The following is an 8,479-nucleotide window of genomic DNA, read 5'->3' as shown; positions in this document are numbered from 1 at the left end:
ATTCTTACTAGAACTGAATGGTCACCTACAAGTTTGAAAACAAAAGCAAAGATCTGATTGGTTGCTATGGGCAAGATCACCAGTGACGTCGGCCCTAAGGGGCAAATTTATTATAGGGTGCAAGCCAACATCAACAGTGATGTTGCACATAACAACCAATCAGCAATTGGATTTAAACAGTCCTAAAAGTTAGAAAACAAAAGCAAAGATCTTATTGGTTGCTATGGGCAAAATCTCTATGATGTTGGTTTATTAAGCATTTACCATTGACTGCACAGAGCATGCATTTAGAATGTAAACTGATATTGATGACATGGTTTTTAGCTGCCAGTCTAAAGCATCTGAAGCCGATACTGACCTAAGCAATATGCTCACAGAAGTGCAGGGTTTATTTGATCTGGAAGTATATCTCCTTTTTAACAGGATTATAGTTTAACAGGATTATGGTTTTCACCTGTTCTTTTAATCACAAAAAAAAATGTTTTTGTTATTTCTTAAGCTTAAAATGAAAATTAAGGCTACTGTCCCATGGAGCAAGTTAGTCGCCTGTGATAGATCTTTGCTACCTTGAGCAACTAACCCCTACGAAATGCCTTACTATCGGCAACAATATGAGTCGGTGGTGGAAAGGCCTACGCATCACTTCGGCTTTCCAAAATTACACAAGGTTTCCTCCTGCAAGCAACTTTGCATGACTTCAGAAAACCGAAGTGATATGTATGCCACTCCATCAGAGACTTCTATTGTGGAAAGGCATTTCGGAGAGATTAGTCGCTCGCGGTAAATTTTCACTATTGTGGACGACAATTTCCCTGACATGCCATCCCACCGGCAAGAATGTAAATTGCCGGTGGGATGGTATACACATCCCTTTGGTTGCCCGAGGTTGCCTCGCAAGGAAACTTTGGGCGACTACCGAAGCGATGCGTATGCCATCCCACCAGGGATTTACATTCTTGGTGGTGGGATAGCATGCCTGGGAGATTAGTCGACCTCAATGGTGAAGATTTATCGCGGGCCACTAATCTCCCTGTGTGCCACTGCCCTAACTGGCTCCATGGGACATTAGCCTAAAGCTTCTCCATGTTTGGCCTTTGTGAGATAGATAATTATATAAACAGAAGTCTATTATTCAGGAGGATTATCTCTGATTTGGTAATGTAATTAGCAACTGCACAAGAACCCAACACACAGTAGCTTTAATTTCCTTATTTGCCCAATTTAGGGCAGTCGCACGCGATAAATCTTCACTATTGTGGGCGACTAATCTCCCAGAAATGCCATCCCACCAGCAAGAATGTAAATCACTAGTGGGATAGCATGTGCATTTCCTTGAGAGGCAACTTCGTAAAAACAAAGTGACGCGTATGCCATCCTACCGGTGATTTACATTCTTGCCAGTGGAGAGATTAGTTGACCGCAATAGCAAAGATTTATCAAGGGTGACTAATCTTCCTGTGTGCCACTGCCGTAAGGTAAACAAAAAAATAAATTTAAAAAAGTTTGTTTTTTTGTGATAAGAACCATAGGCAAAAGAGTATGCTCAGCACATGCCATATTCATTGCACTTATGTGGAGAAGGGGGCTTACTGCTGTTTGCATCTCAGCTTGATGAACTACGCATCAAGCTGGTAAAAGATAATAGGAAACACTAAAACACTGAGGGCAGACATGGGTTGAAACACACACTGAGAAACTATCTGCAACTAATATGTTAAAAAAACAGACTTGTAGCACAATGGAAATGTGATAATTACAGCCTATACAAGCTGACAACAGAGTGACATTCATCTCTGTTTATCATGTGTATATACTATAAAGAACAAAATCTGTTATCCGGAAACCTATTATTCAGAAAGCTCCGGGAATTATGGGACGTTCTTCTCCGATAGACTCCATAAGATATAATGAATCCTTATTGAAGGCAAAACAATCCTCTTTAATGTCTAAATAGTTTTTTAGTAGACTAAAGGCATGGAGATCCAAATTATGAAAAGACCCCTAATCTGAAAAATCTTAGGTGTCAAGTATTCCGGATAACAGGTCCCATACCTGTAGTGCTCCAAAAGATGAACTAAATTTGGTAGATTTGTTTTGAATAAAAAGTCTGTGACTTCAAATTATCATGGCTGCACTAAATTCAGTGCACCTGCATTTGTAGATTGAAAGATAGGACTAACAAATAAAATGGTGAGAGCACATAAGAAGACACAGAGTGGAGAAGAATAAAAAAACAAATAACTATACAGCCTAAACCAAAAGGAAATTCTTGTGACCCAAAGTGATCAAAAGATTTGAATAGCTAGTATGTAACACTCTGGAGGGCTCATTTACAGCCCAAGAAGCCACTACAAGATTACTATTTTAATGTTTGGCAGGCAAGTTTGAGCAACATTCAAATACAGAGACTCCTGTCAGTTGCCTTAAACTAGGGCTTCCATGGCTTTTGTTGCTTCCAGTTGTCTTATTGTGTCACCTGTTTATAAGGAGTCAGCCCAAGCGGCAATTTTTTAACATAGAAACACTTTCCGACACAAATCCAAAACTCAGTAGTCATACTGAAAATATAATTAAAATGAACACAGGGTATGCTCCTATAATAAAGACCATAATAAATACATTAACTGACTTGTGTCAGGTCTTTATTTCCACTACTTCTGTCTGCCCCATTACAGAACATCTGATAGGGTGCAGAACATCATTCCCAATGCATTTCATTGGCTTAATAGTCCAACTTCATCAGGAAAAGTGCTTATAAAATAACATTTTATTCTGATGACTGAGCAGGGTTTCAGGAAAGGGTATCACACCAACTTTCTATATGATTGTGAGGTGTTTGAATCATTTACCTATAGTTGTCATCACCATTGATATTAATTGACATCATGACAGCTGTCCCTTTTGATAACTTTTAGACATTCTACCACCTGTTAATCTGATTAATATTAGAGACTTCATTCTCATTGTGGACATGTTAGACTACTTATTACATTTTTTGTTGTGGCTGTATCATATACAGTACACACACATTCGCTTTGCCTTTTTTCTCTTCAATTCTTACATGGTACCTCCTCATTACCTATTTTCAAATAGTAACACAGAGATATCCTTCACCCTCACCGATATCATAATATTTAAAGACATTCAGACATTTCGTGCAAAAAGCTTAAAAATGCCCCCCACCCCCTTTAAAAAAAAACAAGTGTTATTTGTCTGCATGTTACAAATATTTTGGGTGCTCAGCTGGATCAAACTCTTGGTCTGGCCATGCCTGCATTCACTTTCATCTATTGTAAGAATTTCAGAATTTAAGTATTTCAGGTAGTATTTTTATAGTGACCATTTTACCTGAAAATTACTTTACAAGGGAAGCTGGATTGACTGAGTGCAGATACAGGGTACAGGGTTTGTCACACTGCATGTTTGGGCATGGGGGCAATTGTGGAGAGATGCTAGGGGTCAACCCGTGCTAAACCGAGTAGGTTCTGTACTGACATACCACTCTGTAGTTCAGTGGCGTAACTACTTTGCTTCGGGCCCCCCTGCAAACACAATTTTCAAAGGGGCCCAATGGAGAGTAGCAAACTTACCAGGCTCCTTGTCCTGATACATCCTCCCTCCGTCTAGAGGGAATTTATAAGAAAAATGGAGGAAGCCACTGGGTTTAATCATCATTTATTCATCAAGTAGGCAAACCTTTATTTCCATGAATATATTAATCACAATTATTTAGAAACTATGATACAGTACTTTTAAGGGCAGAATTTATTTTCATATTCTAGAAACCTAGCTAAATAAATTGTTGGATTTTGGTAAGCATAATGCAAGTATGCCACTAATTCTAAAATTGTAAAGAAGCAAAGTGACAAAATAAAATTTAAAAAGTACAGTAACAAATTGTATCTGTTCTTTAATTTGCTATCAATAAGTATAATACATAATGTTAGTTTACTTTTTTTTTATCTTCTTTCTACAGTGGAATATAGTGATATTAACTGTAGCAATGAGGAAGATGATGAAAGTCTGTGGACCACGGCTATCACATTTATCTCTTTGTTTCTCCTTAGCATCTTCTACAGTGCCACAATCACACTAGTAAAGGTAAGAAGATCCTCAGTACATAAACCTTCTAAATTTCTAGTTGCAGGTAATGGAGACTAAAGGCGAAAGGCTAAAACTCTAAATTGAATTAAAAAATGCCACTAATATGAGAAATTGCTTTGAAAATGTGCTTGCTGTGTTTATTATTGCAGTTTCATGTAACTCAGGCTGTGTTGAAATATGTAAATTAAAGATGGGAAATTAAAAATCATAATGCTTTCCAAAAATAATGTATGTTTACAGAGAAGCAGAGCACTCAATATTATAAAAAGTGGTATTTATTAACGTATAATTTACAAATGTTTTTGAGCAACACATTTTGACCCCTGCCAAAAATTTGGCAAACCTGCATTTGTCTGTGCCCCTGACAAGGGTCAAAACACATTGGGTTAAAACATTTGGAAATTATGAATTAATAAATACCACTTTTATAATACTGAGTGCCCTGCTTCTCTGTATATTGATGTTTACATGTAATGTTTACATGTAATCTCTGGCAGCGAGCACCACTAGATAGCAATATTTTTTAGGTGTGCCCGATGAATGTGAAATACATTCACAAAGTGAAGGCTTACCTTGCAGTTGGTATTGTCCAGGATTCAGAAATGTTTTATAGTTTTTATTTATCGGCTCCTGCTTAATAATGTACCAGGTATATTTATTGTCAACTGCTTCCTCTATTAATCTTTTTTGTTCTACCCAAAACAGGTAAAATGGTTCATCTCGAGAATTCTACAGTTTGAAATGCATGATGAAAAGCACTTTATAACAGTGCTGGACTCTACCACACAGTGAGGGGACTTTTTTTACATTCTACAGTGTATGTCTATTCTAGTCATACACATCTTATTTATGAGTGTTTCATAAGTAAAAAACATTACATCATGTTATGTCTGCCTTACCAATATTTAATAAAGTCACTTTAACTGAGCTTGCGTTCATTCTTCAAAAGTTGTGAGTATACAGATGCATTTAAAATAATGCAAGTTTCCTTATAAAATAATCTAATTAAAATAGTCTAATTATTGGAATTCATATTGTCAAACCTATGCTTAACCGTGGTCATATATTAAAGTGATACTAGCACATTAGTTAATGGTAGAAAGTAGATATTCTATTAATATCACTGTAACTAAAGCTAGTTAGTGTTGCTTTTTTGTTTGTGTGTTTGTCTGTTTGTTTAATAACTAAGGGCAGGCCTCAAGATTTCTTACTGTATTCCAGTGTAATACTAAAGGTCCCAATTAGTGATGTGCAGGTTGACCCACATCCAGTGAGACCCTTGGGTAGACACTTAGATCAGGAGCGTTAGGGTTGAAATTTGGGAGACTATTGTGGGTTCAGTTTGTGTGCAGGTCAGACCAGGGAATTACACTCTTCCTCTGCTCTCAAAGTTTCCCTGTCTTGGAACCTAAGGCACATGTAGAAGTAGAGTACAGAGAAGAAAGACGAGGGGCCCACCAGGAAACCTTAGACCATGGGCCCCACCCTCCAACCTATTTTTAATCCTTTCCTCACTCAACCACTTTTCTATTCTCCAAGTCTCTTTTATTTACATGCTAGCATCTATCCTTCCATCTATTTCTCCTCTTTGTTCCCATTATAAATAGGGGATGACCATGAAGTAGGCAAATGGCTATGAGCAGGAGGGCCCACTGACCCCTGGGCCCACCAGGGGTTTTCCTGGTATCCTGGTGGGCCAGTACGACACTGTTGGTCCCCTTATCAAGAGAAGGGCTGATGCACTGGGTTATACACTATCTGGCATTGATAGTTTAAAGGAACAGTAACACCAAAAAATTCAAGTGTTTCAAAGAAATTCCAATATAATGTACTGTGGCCCTGCACTGGTACAACTGGTGAGTTTGCCTCAGAAACACTACTATAGTTTATATAAAGGGGCAGCCATTCAAAGGAGAAAAGGCACAGGCACTTATCAGATAACAGATAAAACACAATTGTATTCTACAGAGCTTATCTGTTATCTGCTATGTAACCTGGACCTTTTCTCCTTTTTTCCAGCTTGAATGGCTGCCCCCGGGGCTACACAGCAGCTTATTTATATAAACTATAGTAGTGTTACTGTAGCAAACGCACAACTTTTACCAGTACAGGGCAACAGTACATTATATTTCATTTACTTTAAAACTCTTTAATTTTTTGGTGTTACTTTTCCTTTAATAACTTGGAGTAGTCACATCATCATTAGGGAAAATACTACCACAGTAAAAAAATATAACCTACTGTTTATCCAAGAAGGACCTTGCACTGAATATGCAATATAACTAAAGATTTTGAAACTCCTAACAGACCCATTATGAATTAATGAATGTCTCCCCTGAAGCCACCACTTTGATGGCTGGCTAGACATTGCATATTTAGTAAATACTGTTGGACATACAAATCTCCTGCATATCTTATGAGCCTGATTAATTAAACATTAAATACATTTAGGAAAAAGGACTGAAGGCACCTTTCCATGTTGGTTGCTAATGAAGAGAACAGCTGCAAGTTCTCTGGTTCCAAGAGAAGTGCTTTCTGTTGATTCTGCTGCTTTTTTTTTTTTTTTTAAAGCGAGAAGAATGTAAAGGTAAAGACAAGGTCAGCAAAAAAATCACAGCACTTCAAAAATTTTTATGGCAAGAATTAATTTCTATATGAAAAATCAGAACCCTACCAACAAAAAAATATCCACAGTCAGAGGTAATCATAAAGAGCCAGCAATACTGAAACATTTCTGAGCAGCTCTGCATACAGGAAAGAGATCATTTACATTGCCTGGTATAACGACATTAACAGTTTTTCTCTATCTCATTACAGTTTTCTTTTAAAATAGATCCCTTGGTGTAGCCTATGTAGTATTTTAACATTTGAGAGAGTGGGGAAAGATTAGGACAAGCAAGAAAAGTAAAATCTCTTGTGTCTATTAAATAAATGTAGCTTTAACCCAAAGCAAGCATTAATTCACTGGGTATGCAGAAATAATAAAGAATGCACACACCTCCTTAATACACGAAACAATTGTGACTTCACAGAAGCACTTCCTGTTCTATTAAAGGGGATTTCTGGGTAACTGGAAATAGCCGGGAATCTTGCTACTACCTGTTCATTTCATAACCAATATTTATTTTTAAGTCAGATGTAAATATTGAACATTAGTCATTTGGTCCCTTCATAATAAAGACTCCTTTAAAACCTCTTGTACTATTAACTTTATATAAAATATGCTACTCAAATATATAATTATCATTCTGGGAGTGTCTAACTTAGCTTTGTGCATTAGTATTATGACAGATTGCTCTCTTGCCATCTATACTTTCTCCACTTTCATTTTTTTATATGTAATCTTATAATTTGCCAGTCATGTAGTGCCTGCTGTGGAATCACTGGTGTTCTACTCAGGGCCGGAACTAGGGGTAGGCAGAAGAGGCAGCTGCCTAGGGCGCAATGATTGGGGGGCGCCAGGCAGCCTCTCCTGCCTACCCCTAGTCCGCGCTCTTTAGTCATTGTCCCCGCCGCTTGTCCTTACGCGGTGGGGGCAATGATCCATCGAATCGCGACGAGAACCCCGCCCCCCCGCGTTCAACTGCACATGTGCGCCAAAGGGGGTTGGGGGGGCGAATGAGGAAGGTGCAGGGGCGAGGTGTCCGACTGGGTTGCCTAGGGCGCCCGGTCAGCTTGGCCTGCCCCTGGTTCTACTTGGTGTTGTACTGCAGCTTCAGATCTGATCTTTATTGCCCAAGCCCTGTAGTTGAGAGAAAGAGTATGTTATTTAATATGGCTCTATAGTTTTAGCAGTGCGTGTAGTGCATTAACACTGCTGTTTTTTGGCTCACATAACTGGGCTTATGATTATAAATTAGTCAATTAGACAGACTTTTTATATTTTTATATATACAAAAAATTTAATTATGTCCTAAATATATTGATTTGGGTAAGTGTAGATGATCTCTTGTCTTTGTCTGTATGCATTTTGTGGTCATCATTTATCATTTACTCTCTGTACTAGCTTGTGATATGAATGCTATCCTCGCTGTGTAGCAATTGCAAAACACCACAGACCTCCAAGCAACCCTATTTCACTAATATGTGTATATGGGTTTCTCTTAAATATCCAAGTCTGAACTTCAATAGCATGTGCTTCAAAAATGGTGTCTTTGCAACATACCCAGCAATAAGCTATGGTTCATCTTAGTTTAGGCCACAAAGACTGAACCCATGAACTATAGCGTATATTTTGTGTGAGCTATCAGTATATAGTGCATAATGTGTCTGTGGTGATGCACAACTCTGTACAGCACATTTAGATCAACAGGAGCACTGTGGTACACTCCTCACCTACATTTCCACATTATACATTACATTTTTGCAGCTCTGT

The 8,479-nt window shown here is 38.0% G+C and overlaps 1 long non-coding RNA gene across 1 annotated transcript; it reads left to right on the top strand.

Moving 5' to 3' along the window:
• Positions 1–3,981: 3,981 nt before the first annotated feature.
• On the top strand, positions 3,982–5,031 carry LOC116408327. The gene is made up of 2 exons (XR_004220874.1): positions 3,982–4,101; positions 4,810–5,031. It is a non-coding gene; the product is annotated as an uncharacterized LOC116408327 (long non-coding RNA).
• Positions 5,032–8,479: the final 3,448 nt, after the last annotated feature.

This window comes from Xenopus tropicalis, chromosome 1, assembly GCF_000004195.4.
Source record: "Xenopus tropicalis strain Nigerian chromosome 1, UCB_Xtro_10.0, whole genome shotgun sequence".
In the NCBI taxonomy this organism is placed as follows: domain Eukaryota; kingdom Metazoa; phylum Chordata; class Amphibia; order Anura; family Pipidae; genus Xenopus; species Xenopus tropicalis.
The sequence above is the reverse complement of the archived record's forward strand: the minus strand, read 5'-3'. Positions and strand labels throughout refer to the sequence as shown.